Source organism: Propithecus coquereli, unplaced genomic scaffold (assembly GCF_000956105.1).
Source record: "Propithecus coquereli isolate 6110/MARCELLA unplaced genomic scaffold, Pcoq_1.0 Scaffold198, whole genome shotgun sequence".
NCBI lineage: Eukaryota > Metazoa > Chordata > Mammalia > Primates > Indriidae > Propithecus > Propithecus coquereli.
In genome coordinates, this window is record NW_012144744.1 from 2,299,050 (window position 1) to 2,313,807 (window position 14,758).

At 34.4% G+C, this 14,758-nt stretch overlaps 1 protein-coding gene across 2 annotated transcripts in view; it reads left to right on the forward strand.

Annotated features, from left to right (window-relative positions):
* Window positions 1-14,758, forward strand: part of GAS2 (growth arrest-specific 2) — a 129,584-nt gene that overhangs the window by 19,527 nt on the left and 95,299 nt on the right. The gene's annotated exons all lie outside the window — the stretch shown is intronic.

Genomic DNA, 14,758 nt, shown 5'->3' on the forward strand with positions numbered 1-14,758 from the left:
TGAAAATATTTTAATAGATAATGAAAAGAAATAAAAAATAAGGTTAAAATAATTTAGAAGGCAGCTTAAAGCAAAAAGCAACTGTTAAATTATTTCTGTAACTCTGACAAAAAAGACTGAAAGTGATAATTTTGTTTGTGTGTATCAGCACTGTACTTAGTTTTGGGATATTTTATATCATTCTGTAAATTATTGTAGGATATAAAAATCCTCACCCATACTTTTTAAATCTTAAAAGTAACTCTGTAATGGTATTATTCAGTGGCTTTGAAACTTTGCTGTACATTGGAATTAACTTGAGCATCTTTAAAAAGAAAATACTGAGACCTGGATCCTATACCTGAACATTCTGGTTTAATCCACATAGGATGAAATCCGGGCATTGGAATTTTTATAAAGCTCCTCAGGTGATTCTAACGTGCAACAAACTGTGGAAACTACTGGGTTCTTTTTTCTTTCTCTGTTGGATGGATGGAGACTCTTAAGCAATTTGTGCAAGATCGCCTGGCTAATAAGTGACCAAGCAAGAATTTGACACAGACATCTTCTTTCAAAGTCTAGTGCTCTCTCATTTTGGTTCGCTATGGGTAGCACAGACATGAAAGACTGATTATGAAAATGTTCCATGTCAAGCTTAATATTAGGATGTCAATTATTCTTCTATGGTTTCCATTGTAATGTGACTGGCTACCTCTTCAGCTTCCTGGTAAGAAAACATAATGCCTAATAGGAAGACAACTTGTATAAAAAGTTTACTGTAAAGCAATTAACAGAGGGAAAAAAAAAGTGTTGTGCCCAGACTCTCTTGAGCAAGCATTGCCTTCACGTTGTATTTGTATTACTGTGTTGCCCATTGTTGAAGACAGAGAGCCCAATGCCTCAAGATCCTTCTAGTAATCCTTCATAGTAATAAAGACCAAACTCTGTTAAGGCTACTGTACAGTTTTCTAGTTTTGCTTTGTTTTGTAAGCCTTTGCTTTTTTTCTTCTTCTTTTTTCTTTTTCTTTCTGCTTTTTCTTTTTCTTTTTTTCTTGAGACGAACTCTTGCTCCATCACCCGAGCTAGAGTACAGTGGCATCATCATGGCTCATTGCAACCTCAAACTCCTGGGCTCAAGTGAACCTTCTGCCTCAGCCTCCCACAGTCCTAGGGTTACAGGTGTGAGCAAGCACGACTGGTCAAGCCTTTGCTTTTTAAAACAGAAGCAAAGATCCCCAAACAGAATTGTCATTACAAGACTGTCAAGTGTAAGACAACCCCAAAGCATTAGCCCATAATTCAAAGACTTTGACATTGCACACATTTTGCTTAGGTTCTAGTTTTGTTATTTATGAAGGAATGAATGAGACAGAGTCTTGCTCTGTCACCCTGGCTAGAGTGCAGTGGCATCATCATAGCTCACCACAACCTCAAACTCCTGGGCTCAAGCGATCCTCCTGTCTCAGCCTCCCTAGCAACTGAGACTATTAGGAGCAAGCCACCATGCCCAGTTAATTTGCTTCTGTTTTTTGTTGTTTATTAATTGAACATGTCTGAGCATTAGTTTTTTTATCTGTAAAATAGGATTAGTAATCATGTATATATACCTTCCATAGATCATTGCACAAAAAAGCTCTTGATAAATGTTCTCTTTTGCCTATGTGACAATTAAGAGATCCTGATCAGAATTTTAGATTAACTAGAAGAAAATACTTTGTAAATGCTTGTATTTAGCATGATAGCTGCTATTTTCAAATATGTATACATTTACCCAAAATCTCTATGAAAATATATAATATTGAGAACATTTATGGGTCAGGATTTTTATAGCTATTTTCCTTTTAAACATTTATTTTAATATTATATAATTTTTATAGTAAAACTATAAAACATAAAAGAAACAAAGGGAATTTTCCTTTCAAAGTTAGTAGAACTGCAGCAAGATTTTATTAAACTTGAAATACTTCCTTGACCCTGACTAATTTTGTTTAATTAAATATAAAGCTAAAAGTTACTCTGATTGTGATAAATATATTTTAGTATGAAAACTTAACTTTGTTACTTAAACAACTATAAGTTTAAAAATATCCACTATGACCTCACTTTCCATGCTCAAAAAATCAGATTTGATCTGAGTTAGAAGCTGACATGATTGCTCTTGACTGAATTGCCTTCTGTGTCCTTGGCAGCATTTATATATTTCACAACTAATTGCCAATGATATGCAACTTAAATTAATAATATCATATACCTTACTATATAAAAAAATGCAAAGATGGCTAGCTTTTCTACTTTTTATGAGAACTTTTTTAAAAATAAAAATCCAAATGGTCAGTGTCTTCATGGGTGTTATTGTTCATCAGTATACTTTTGTCAAACTAATAGTTTTCAATCCATTTTTTGTCTCTAAACAAAGATCATATAAGAGATTGTACAATATTCTGTTATTGTTAAATGTAAACTTAAACAATAATGGATTCACTAAAACCCAGGTATTTAGGATTACGGTGAATATTTCACATAGGGAAAAAATGGAGGCTTTTAAATTGGGTATAAATAAATTAAAAAAGGTGCAGGTTACAATAGTGTCTGCTTTTGTGGGTGCGTGTGTATGCATGCCTGTGCGTATGTGTACAGAACTATTTTCCACCTGGGCAAAGTTTAGGGCAATGATGGTGAAGACAGATGAGCTGGTCAATCCCTCTACGAATTAGTGAAACTACTATGGATAGGGAGATGTTGAAACAGAATTACATTTAAAATATCAACAACAAAACTTGATCCCATACAAAGCTGTCACAGGAAGCCCTTTGTAATTTTTTTTTTACCAGCTTAAATCTCATATCGTCATTCTTACAGAAACATTTTTATTTTTCCTGATTGATAGTTAATTTGGGGGATTTTACAGCTGTGTAAACATATTTGAGTGTATAGGTTATGCCTGGTATGTGTGAAGTATGTCTGTGTTATGAATGATTTAAGTACTCTTATTATTTGAAAGTAAATTTTAATAAATGTTAGACAGTTTACATATTTGATATTTTAGATATAAATCCATGACTCTTTTATATCCTGCTCTGGTTTGATAAAGTACTCTGAATAGAAATAAATTCTGCCTTATGATTCTTTCTTTCCAGGCTTCAATAGATCAATGTAAAAATAGCCTCTCTATGTATGTGAACCCTAAGCAGTTAATCTTAGTCTTTGCATGGTGAGATGTTTCTCACTTAGCATGGGAGCAATGCAGAGACTTCACAGAGTCGGGCAGTAGTTGGATGGAAGCATTTTACCAGTGTGCATAAGTTTAATGTATAATTTGATTTAATTGGTTTATATATATTAATACCATAATATGATAAATTCACTATAGCTATAAATCTTAATATTCTCGGAACTGAGGACCTTTAAAGGCAAAAATCTAAATGAAACTAATCTTTCAGATACTCTGTTAGGATGAGAAAGCCAAAACAAATGACAAGTCTGTGGTTAGATTTTATGCCTATTAGTTTCCTGACTCAAAGTTGGCATCTCTAATCAAAACAGGATAATTGTTAGGTTTATGCATGAACTTTCACTTCCTGTTCCAAACAGTGTGCTACACTGTACAAACTCCTTCTTATTGTATATTTACTCTATTTTCATTTTCCACCAATCACAACTTTTTGATTTATGTACAAGACTCTCTCAACCATTGGGCATCAACATGGGGCAAGATATTCAAAGGGTTTAACCTCTTTTTCTGCTAACATTCCTTTCCATTTGTCTCATTTATTTTGAGAGTCTCTCTCTCAGACATCAGAGTTCCTCTGGGTTCAGAGCTTCTTTTGACTTCAAAGAGCCCTGGGTGGTTAGATCAAGTTTGAAGCAGATGAAGCAAAAAGACAGAGAGAGGGGGAAAAAAAAGTAGTTCTGTCTCCTAGTAGAATGCTACATTATGCTCCAAGGAAGGAACTGAACATTAACCATCTAAATGTAGAATCCTGTCCTTGTTCAGAGGAAAGAACATCCTACTCAGATAGAATGCCTACAATACATTTGCTCATCAAGAATACCTAGTTCCCTGAGCTGCAAGATAACAATACCTCAGGAAGTTATCGTGTACCATCTGGGAATAAAATAAGACATAAAGATTAGAGTTTTTCCCCTTAAAGAAATCAACAGCACTTATTTTTAGAGAAAATCTTATCAAGATTGAATTCAGAGAAATCTGGAGATTTGTATTTACTGGTGATATCTCTGACAGAACAAGAAAGTATGGTAGAAGTAATAAAACTCTTTTTATGAAATGAAAAGAAATCTCATTTGTAATTAATCTGGAGCCATTCATTTCTGGCTCTACAACTAAAAGGATTTTATATTCCTTAACAATTAATTGTTCTAAAATGCAATTAAAACAACAGAGAAGTTGTTTTAAATAAGATGGGGAAAATAATGATGTGGGGAAAAATGATTTTTTGATGGGTGTTTTGTTGCCTGGGACTTAGGGATAAAGAGAAAAGTAGAAAAATTAGTGGTACAAATCTAATTCCTCAGAATTTGTAAAAAATGAATGTAAATATCTTCAAGCTTTAAATATACTAAATTACTTCATACTAATTTAGTTACAATAATAAAGTTCACAGTAATAACATTAAATTTCCTTGTCACTATTTTTCTAAGGCCCTGACCACCTACCTGGCCAAATCTTTCACCTCTAGATCAGAGATAATAAAATGTCTTGCTTAGTGGTTTTCTCACAGGGAGGGTTTATGTTCCATACCATCTTACAGAGATATATCTAAATGGGGGTTCCATGCATGTTGCTGTTGATATACCAACAGCAATACATGTTGGTGTGCCAAATGGAATAATAAGAGTAATATGTAAGGAAGCTTGACTTTTGTTTTTACTCATAGTCAACTGGTCACAGGAGACTCAGTAATGGGCAAACTGTAATATGGGCAAACTCAGTAATATACAAACTGATTCTGGAATTTTCTATTTATCAGAATTAAGAAAATTGCATTTTCTGGACCAATACATGAGTGGCAAGTACCAGGATATTGACTGATATACTTCAGTGGAAAGACCACATCTGTAACAGCAATTCTGATTAAAGGTGTTACTTCATTACATTTTTCTTGCTGTTTTCCAAGTCCCATTGATCTTCTGTATTGGCTCTGATTGAAAGGAAATGTGATAGAAATCACTTTCCTTGCAATGTTCAGCTCACTGATAATAGTGTGAATCTGTGATTTTTTATAGGTCTTTTTATATAGATAACTTTTTTTATACTGGTCCTTTTACCACATAAGAACTTATTCCATGTATCAGGGAATAAACATTTTGATAGTTGCTGAGAATATCCATGCAAATTATGCATTCAAAAAATATAAAAATAACCTATATTGTATTCAAAGGTGTACTAGTGATAGTGTGAAGTGGACATAGGTCAAAAATCTACTTGTCACTTGATCCCCACAAGGTGTTTCCCTTTACTGAATGCACAGTAAACAGTTCAGGTCCCTTTGATGAAGATTAAAAGGAAGCTTTACAGTAAAGACTTGACTTCATTACTCCTTTCATTTAATGGGCTCTGGGTCTGTAAATTGTCTCTAGTCTGGGAATCGGGTAATCAGAATATTCTCTCATTTTATTGTTTTTTTGTTGTTATACAAAATAAGAATTTAGGAAGTTGACTTTTCAATTTACATCTGAAGGTCCCATGATCAATAAACCACAGTCAGATTTCCTATGGTTCAGGTCATGCTAAGAAATATGATTGTCCTGTTGTGGATTCTGGCCACCATGTCTACTATGTTTCTGCAAATTAAGTGCCACCTTGTGTCCCTGCCAGTCTGAGAATCCCCATTTGCATCAAAATGAGGAAGCTTATTTCAATAAGCTCCTGTCCCTCACTGGAGGAAAACATCATATTAAATTTAGGACCTTTCTTCATTAACTTACTCTTCACATCTTACTTAAAATGAGAGCCTCCTGGGCTCCACTGAGTGATATAGTCAAACATATATGCTTTTGTGAGGTGTACATTGTAAATTGGTTGTGGCATTTCAAGTTTTTATGCTTTATCTATATTATAGCAAGTGATTTCTGGCCCTTCAGTGTCATTTAGTGTGCGAAAATGTCAGATCTAGCATTAGCAAAGCTAGCAAAATTTTATAGGATCATCCTTGGCTTCCATGCTATTATATTGAGTTCAGGATATCTTGTTAGTATAGTCAGAATAAGTTAATTCTACCAAACCTAAAATTACATCCTGATCTCCTCAGAGTAACACTCTCGAAATCTATTACATAGATAGAGAAAAACCTGTCATAATACACTTAATGGCACTCAACATTTTGAATGTATGTTGAGGCTACGTAACTAGTTGGCCAGAAATTCCTGAGTCTTGCTGTGAGATGAATCTAAATTCATCCTGAGCCAGGCTGTAATATTTTGACACCTGGCAGAGGTTGTCAGCTCTGGCTTAGAATATGGATTCTTTATTCTGTAGCTAGCTGAGACCTTAAGAACAGAGCCATTATTCCAGGAATGTCCAGGTTCATTAACATACTTTTTTTTTTTTTTTAGCCTGGTCCAGGAAAATACCAGGAGTAGGGGAATCCACTGTGTACCTTCTCTGATTCCTGATAGGAAGTGCCTGCTTTATCTCCCCAGCTGCTCTTCCTCTTCTTGTTTCTTTCTCCCCACCAAGATAAGAATTCTAGGTCTTTCTTATTTGAGAACAAGACCTGGCAAAGGGACAGGATATAAGCAAAAGACAGGAACCAATACCAAATGCGAATCATATTATTATCTAAATTTCTTATATCACAGCTATTCTGTGGAAAAATTCTTCCTTATCCAACTAACAAATGAAAGAATCTTGATAGATTTCTCCAAATTTGACAATAGAATTTTTATAAATTTCAGAATTTATGATATTCACCAATAATGAGTTGTGAGGTGAAGCTGAAAGGGATTTTTCTAAAAAATTAAAAATTTGTTCTAGTTAATTATGCTAGAGGAAAGATTCCATTATATTTCTATTCTCCCTATGCAAATATTTCTAAATTGTTGTTTATGAAGAGGTGATCAAAATGCATGAAACAAAAATCTTTAGGGAAAATAAAGGTTCCATCAGGCAGTTAATTAATAAAACTATTATGCTGTTTTTATGTGTTTTGTGATGGTTCTAGTGTTTATCATTTTTAAGTTATTAATTGCTTATGCTTTGCTATAGTAAATAAATATTTAACTTCATATCTAATTTTATATTCATATTTCTATATTATTTTTCATAAAGAGAGCCCCCAAATAGCATAAGCTTAAGATCCCACAAAAACCAGTTTCTTTTCCAACCCCTGTATAATACCATGGGCTGCTATTATCCATTCCACAGCTGTGTTCCAATAACAGTCTCAACACCGATTCCAAATACTACATGTTTTTCTGAGTCCTGGTGACCAAACTTCATTCTCTGGTACTAAATAAATAAAAACCAACTCTGGCTAACATAAGCAAAAACAGAATTTATTGGAAAGATATGAGGTTCCTCTTGGTTCCACACCCGGCTAGACTCTAAGATTCTTGAGGACATGGTTTATGTTTTATTCATCTGTGAGTCTAACATAATGTTTGGCATATAGATGCACAGTATCTGTGCTTTTGGATAAATGAATGAATGAATGAATATCCCAATATAGATATTTACTTTTAAATCCAGAATGCTGTTTTCTGGGTGGGTTTTAGAGTTTTAGTAATCCTTGATCTTTAATCTTGAAGACTTTTATTCTCAATAAGTTTGAAATTCCTCCCGCTGCTGGTTTTGCTTAGCTCAAAAGTCTTTGATGTGAAAAATAATGAGGAACAAAGCTGACTTTTTAAGTAATCGAGAAGACAGAGGATTGGAGAATTTTAGGGCTGTACAGGGAAAGAACAAGTATCTGAGGACATTGAAAGTACTGACAAGAGATTGGCCAAAGTAATAGACCATGCAGGTTTAAACTAGTTAGTATAATGTGAATCCTGGAGGAGGCTGATCATTTAATTAATTGTAGATGTTATTATATAGTCACATGATGTGATATTTGAGTTCAGAGCATTATCAAAAGGTAAAAATATTGATAAAATGAGCACATTAATATCCAAATGTTTCATTCAGTTTGGGGATTATTTTTCAAGGCCTGTTTGTAACATTTGCCATAGGTCCAATAAAATCGGATCAAACAAGTGATAACTAGTGGTTTTATGAATTTGCTCACCATTGAGAATTAAGAAAGAGAATGATTGCAGGGCTTTTCAAGCAATAGTCTCTCAAGAGATGTTTTTGGCCTGAAATGAGGTGCTGTAACAGTAATTAAGGGTTGTCTTTCAATTATCGAAGGAGCCATAAAGATGAAATCATTGTTTTGTTTTGTTTTGTTTTTTCTTTTGCATCTTTTCCCCAGTAACTGCCCCTTTTGCCCAGTAAAATAGTTGATGAGTGAAATGGGAATATAAGAGCTTTGTTTCTTCTCAGAGCCCCTAATTAGCCATCTTACCAAAGCACTATTTAACAACCAAGGTAAAACTAGAGTTTCTGTAAAACTGCAGGAGAGAATGACAATTATACTACAATGTACAATAAAGACCACTATTAGAAAATGTGTTATTTTATTAACCAATGAGTAACTCACAAAGGAGATAAAAATCATGGAGTATAGCAATTTCATTATTTTAATAACCTTTAATAATAATATTACCAATTACAGATATTTTATAGTAATTGAGTCCTATTTATATATATTATTTTAAAATTTGATATAAGTTTGATGAATTATGTTAGGAACAAGAGTGGATATTATTTCCTGTGGGTGTTTATGTGTGTGTGTGTGGTGGTCAGAAAGATAGGTGTGATTTATAGATAGACAGAGTGTATGCTTAAGGAATTTACTTTCTATTAGGGAGAAATACAATATATGTGGTAATACATAGCTTGTGAGATCAAGCTTATGAAATGATTGGAAAAAAAATTGATTGCAAGCGGTCATTAGTCTTAAATAAGAGAAAGGCAGTATTTTATTTGGCTGCATTTAAAATAGAAGTTAAAAGATATATAATAGTACTATACACTGAAAAGTTTTAACACTTTTTAAATTACTTTAAGTATGTCTCAGCTTCCTAAAACAAAAGGAATACCGATTGAAAATAAAAAGATCTACTTTATAATATACACAATAGTACACACTGCAATACCCAACGTGCTTATATATGAGCATATTACAATAATTTTTAAGTGAGTTTTAATAAATCAATTTGACCATTCTGACTATCCATACATCATTTTATTCGTTACTCTTTTTTATTATTACAAGTTTAAAATCTAACATTCTCATTTGGTTGTCCTCAATGAATCATACAAGAAATTCCCTCTCTCTCTCTTATTATATAACTCTTTTTGTGGGTCGCAGAAGAAGCCGGTATCTAAGGAGTTGGGCTGAAGTTCTTTAGGAAAATTATTTAAAATAGTGTGAGGTTTGTCAAACTATCTATAAATGGAATTAAAATTGTACAAAACTATATTGTGGCTTTACACACTTGACATTATTTGGACAAGAGTGTAGGTACTAGTCAAGTGGAAAATGACTGTGTAGAAAACATGGAATTAGTCTTTGTGAAAAGCACTCATGTTTGAGATGGCTTTCTTTTTATGTGCTAAGAAGCAAGGGGAAAATATAAGAATTATTTCAGAATTTCTCTTAAATTATAAAAAGGTAAAACATAATCTATCGTCATGTTTGTCTTTTTCCTTACTTGTAGGCCAGTATCTGCCAACCTTTTAATAGGAGCAAGAACAAGTCATTATTTCCCCAAATCCTAACATTCTCTTCATATTGGGGTGTGCTTCCGCTGAGATATGAGGGAGCATGCATCTAGCCTTATTCTGCACTCTTCTGAGAATCCCCACAGTCCAGAGCAGAGAGGAGTGATGAGGAAAGACCAGGTGGCAGCATCTAATCTAGAAATTTGCCTGGACTTCAGAGGCTTTAAGTTATGTGAATCTGCTTATAAAGGACCCCTCTTCAAAATTGTTTTTTTCCTTTCAAAAGCGTGAGAACCATAAGCTATTGTTGGGCGTGTAAATAATGATTGCAATGAAGGCGTAGGAAACGTAAAGATAAAACATGTTAAATTGAAACTCCAGAAAGTATAAAAAAATCAGAACAAAGTCTGGATTAAAAAAGGGAGGTTCACATGCACGCACATGCACGCCCATGCACACACAATACATTTTCATCTACATGAATTCCCAGTACCAGTGCAATGTTGTTCCTTGAGTGTAAAAGTAAACCTGACCGAATTTTTCCCCCATGACATCATCTCTTCCACTTACAGGCTCACATCCTGCATTTAACCGCATACAGGCACATCAGCAAGACACCATTGAAAAAGGAGTGTAACTGAGGAACGTTTTCATGATATTTGATAGCACTAATTGTGGTCACTGCTTTCCAAGTGCTGTGACTATAGAAAAACTCTGTCAAGAAAAGTCACTCTCACCATATGGATAATGGAAAATTAATTATTTTAAAATGAACTGTTACTAAATGTGTTTGAGAAATTCAAGTCATTTGAATAAATCAATAATGAATATACAGACTATTTCTTAAAGGAGAACATTCATAGATTTTATAACCTTTTTCAGGAAATAAAAATTAGAGGAAAAATTTGCTTTTTCCTTTAAAAATGTCTGAGGATTGCTAGGTAATTTAAAATGTAAGTACTCACCATATTTATGTGTGTGTGGTCCAAGGTATGTGGTACTGGTACATTACAGAGTAATGGCATAATGTTTTCTAGATGAGGTAATTGAGTTTATGATATATAGAACTCTGCAACTGTATCTTAAGCTTTTAGGGACTGACTACATGAATGGCCTCTATTGTTTCACTTAGCAGTTTGAAAATGCATTACATATCATGCATGAAGCCTTCCAGTATGTGTTTTGTGTTTATATTACTTTGCTGGTCATGTCTAATTTCACAACAGCATAGGCTGCTTGTCTAATGGATTCCTTGCTAGCATTGCTGTGCCCTGTAAAAAATAAAAAATGTAGTAATTTTTATATTTTGAAGCCAAAAAAAAAAAAAACCCAAAATAGCTCAGTAAACGATTGTTAATAAAGAATTAAAACTTTGAAGTGAAAAGGAAGAAAAGAACCTTAAATAAGGTGAATCAACTCAATAAATTCAGGAAGCCTTTTGAAAATCTATTTTGTATTAGGGGTTATGAAAGATGTGAGAAAAATAAGTCGTAGGCTCTTCCTTCCAGATCAGGAATACTTAATCGTTTTTACACCATATTTCTTTTGGCAGTTGGGTGAAGCCTGTGGATCCCTTCTTATAATGCTCTTTTTAAATACATTAAATAAAACACACAGTATTACAAATACAAAACAAAGGAAATTAATTTATTGAAATGCAGTTATCACAATATTTACAAAGAAACATTAAAACATAAAAATAAAGTAATATGCTTGCTTTTTAAAAAATTAATCTGGCATTGGTTCTAATAAACCCTGAAGTTTTAAAGTAGAGAAGAGAGTAAACCCAGTATTTCTAGATATCTGTAACATTTGTAATATGAAATAAAAACTCGTGTAATTAATATTGTTGAGAAAGCTCCTATGTTTTTTTTTTTGTCTACGCTCATAATTGAAGGAATGTTCAACTTTGATTAGAAGCTAATGAACATAAAGATAATTTTTTGCTTATCTTAAATTCATAGTCCTCCCAGACTAAGATGATCACAACCTAGTGAGGGATATTGTCATAAACATACAAAATTCAGAATAAACATATTTTTACAGAATAAAGTACAGTGAGAAAGTTAAGGCAAAAGAGATTAATCTTTATATGTTTATCTAATATGTGTATAAATATATGTCATATGCATTATAAATTATAAATGAGGAATCAAACCATATGTTTTTCCATGTTGTCATATTTGCTATATTTTAAATTACGTAAAAATTAAAAAGTAGATATCTGATCTTTTTTTCTCAGACTTGGTGAATACCATGTGGTAAGATAATAAAGCAAACATTTACTAAGTTCTTTGTGCCAGTTAGAGTAAGCTTTGTACATGGATTAAATCATCAAATAATTTAAAACTTAAGTCAGATTATGCCACTTTTCAGCTCAAAATTTTCCAGTGGCACCTTGACTTGCTTGTAGAAAAAGCCTAAATCTTTATGACAGCCAACAAGGCCCAGTATGCTCTGTTTCCTGGTTACCTATCGGATCTCATTTCCTATGACTTTTCCCTGACCCCACTTAGCTGCAGCCACACTGGCCTCCTTGCTGTTCTTTGAACCCAACAGGGACTTCCCCCGCTCCCTCCCGCAACCCTCCACCCAGGGCCTTCACAATTGTTCTTGTAGCTCTTTGGAGTATTCTTTCCTCAAATACGTGTATGACTTGCTTCTCAGTCTCCGGTATCTGCTCAAATGCCATCTTTTGGCTGAGGCCTCCCCTGACCAACCTACATAAAGGATGCTTTTCTAGACTTCTCAGTGGATAAACATTTATTGAGTGCTAACAGTTCACAAGATGCTGATAAATAGAAACAAGTGTAAAACATTACTGTCTCCTCTCAAAGAGCTTATAGTCTAATTAAGTAAATAAAATATGAACATATAAAAATACAGATATCAATGGTAAGTGTTAAATAAATCATATATACCAGTGGTTTTCAACTTTTATTTCACCATAACATACATTGATAACATCCAATCAATTCAACAAATATGTATTAAACACCTAAAATATATAGGGCAAGGTACTGGATGCTCATATGTTCCCTGCCCTTGCAGAATAACACAAAGCTAATAATTAAGAATTGAGAAGACAGTGAATTTCAACTTTTATCTATAAATATGGGAAAGTTCAGGTACATGAATGGCTTTAAGAGGAGGACCTAAACTAGCCATGCAGAGAGGATATCTTAGATTATTCTGAAATGGACTAGGAATTAGCCAGTCAGAGAGGGAATACAGAGTGTTCCAAATACAGGAAATAGCATGTGTGAAAGCCCTTAGATGTGAAGATGCATGATGACTTTGATGAATTAAAGGAAAGTGAATGTGTCTGGATAATAGCAGTTGATGCAAGAGTGTTAAGAGATGAGATTAGGAATAAGTCTTGTTGGATGTTGGCATTTATCCTAAGAACACTATTGTGCCATTGAAGTATTTTAAACAGAAACATGATAGACTCTTTTTAAATGATGACAGTAGCCATGTGGAGAATGGATTGGAAAGGAGAGGTGAAAGTGGAATTGATGACCCCAGCTAAGAAGCTGTTGCGCAGGTCAGGTGTGAGATAATGGCCACTTAGTTAGCCTGGGCTGGTGGCAGTGGCGCTGAAAAGAAGCAGATGATTTTGAGATCTATTGAGACGAGACGGACTTGGCAGGACTTGGTGATAAATTGGATAGAATGGGTAAGAGAGATTGGTCCAGGGTTTCCTACATGAGGAAATGGATGGATAGTGGTGCTGAATTTTGCAATTAGAAAAACCAAGGAAGAGTAGAATTGGGGAAAGATCGTGGGTTCCTATTCACATATGCAATATGCTCTCATGAGGAAGGGGGTACTCTAGATATAACCTGGAATTTTCTTTGACTGACATAGTCTTTAAAATATACTTCAGGTGTAAACTATTAAGGTTAATACTTTTTCAAGTCACAAATGTCTGTGGGTTTAACTGTCAGCTGATCCAGACATATGATTCTATATTGACCTCTGATGGTATACATCGGAGATCCTATAAAATGAGTTTGTCTGAGTGCTTAGGGAAGTTCACATGGAGGCAGTAGAATTTGAATCATCTAGACCTGGTGCAAATAAATGGACAGAGAGAAATTTATGGCAAATACAAGCATATATGAGGGATAGTGAATAGAACAACATAATTGATATGGAGAACATAAGGAGAGAACTTTTGGATGTGGACTGGTGAGGCTCACAATCCTCACAGATGCAAGCCTTAGGCATTTGGACCATATTTGGTAGGCATTGAGCTGAAGAATGGGAGCTCAATTAATCTTTAGTAAGATTAATCTGATGGTGATGTATAGATTGGGTTGGAGAAATTTGAGACTGGAGACAGGAGAAACATTTTGTAAAGAGTCCACTACATTGGTTTAGACCTGAGATGTTGAAGGTCTGGGGTAAGGGTGTCAGTTCTGTATTGAAAGGGGCTGGATGATCAAAGAGATATTTATGGAAAATAATAATGAACTGGATTGGTTACTTATTGACCAGAAGAAGAAGGGATGAGGTAAGAATCAAAGCTATTGTGATTTTAGGAGGTTGAGAAACTACAATTATAAGGGGACAAACTAAAAGGAAATTCTGTTTTGGGGCTAAATATGACTTGATAGATATCCCAAATGGCAAAATGTGTAGGTAGAAATGATGGAGTTTTTGAGATTATGTTTATATATTTTAGGGATCATTAAAATCCTCAAGAGGGCTGGGCGCGGTGGCTCACGCCTGTAATCCTAGCTCTCTGGGAGGCCGAGGAGGGCGGATCGTTTGAGCTCAGGAGTTCGAAACCAGCCTGAGCAAGAGCGAGACCCCGTCTCTACTAAAAATAGAAAGAAATTAGTTGGACAACTAAAAATATATAGAAAAAATTAGCCGGACATGGTGGCGCATGCCTGTAGTCCCAGCTACTCGGGAGGCTGAGGCAGGAGGATCGCTTGAGCCCAGGAGTGTGAGGTTGCTGTGAGCTAGGCTGACGCCACGGCA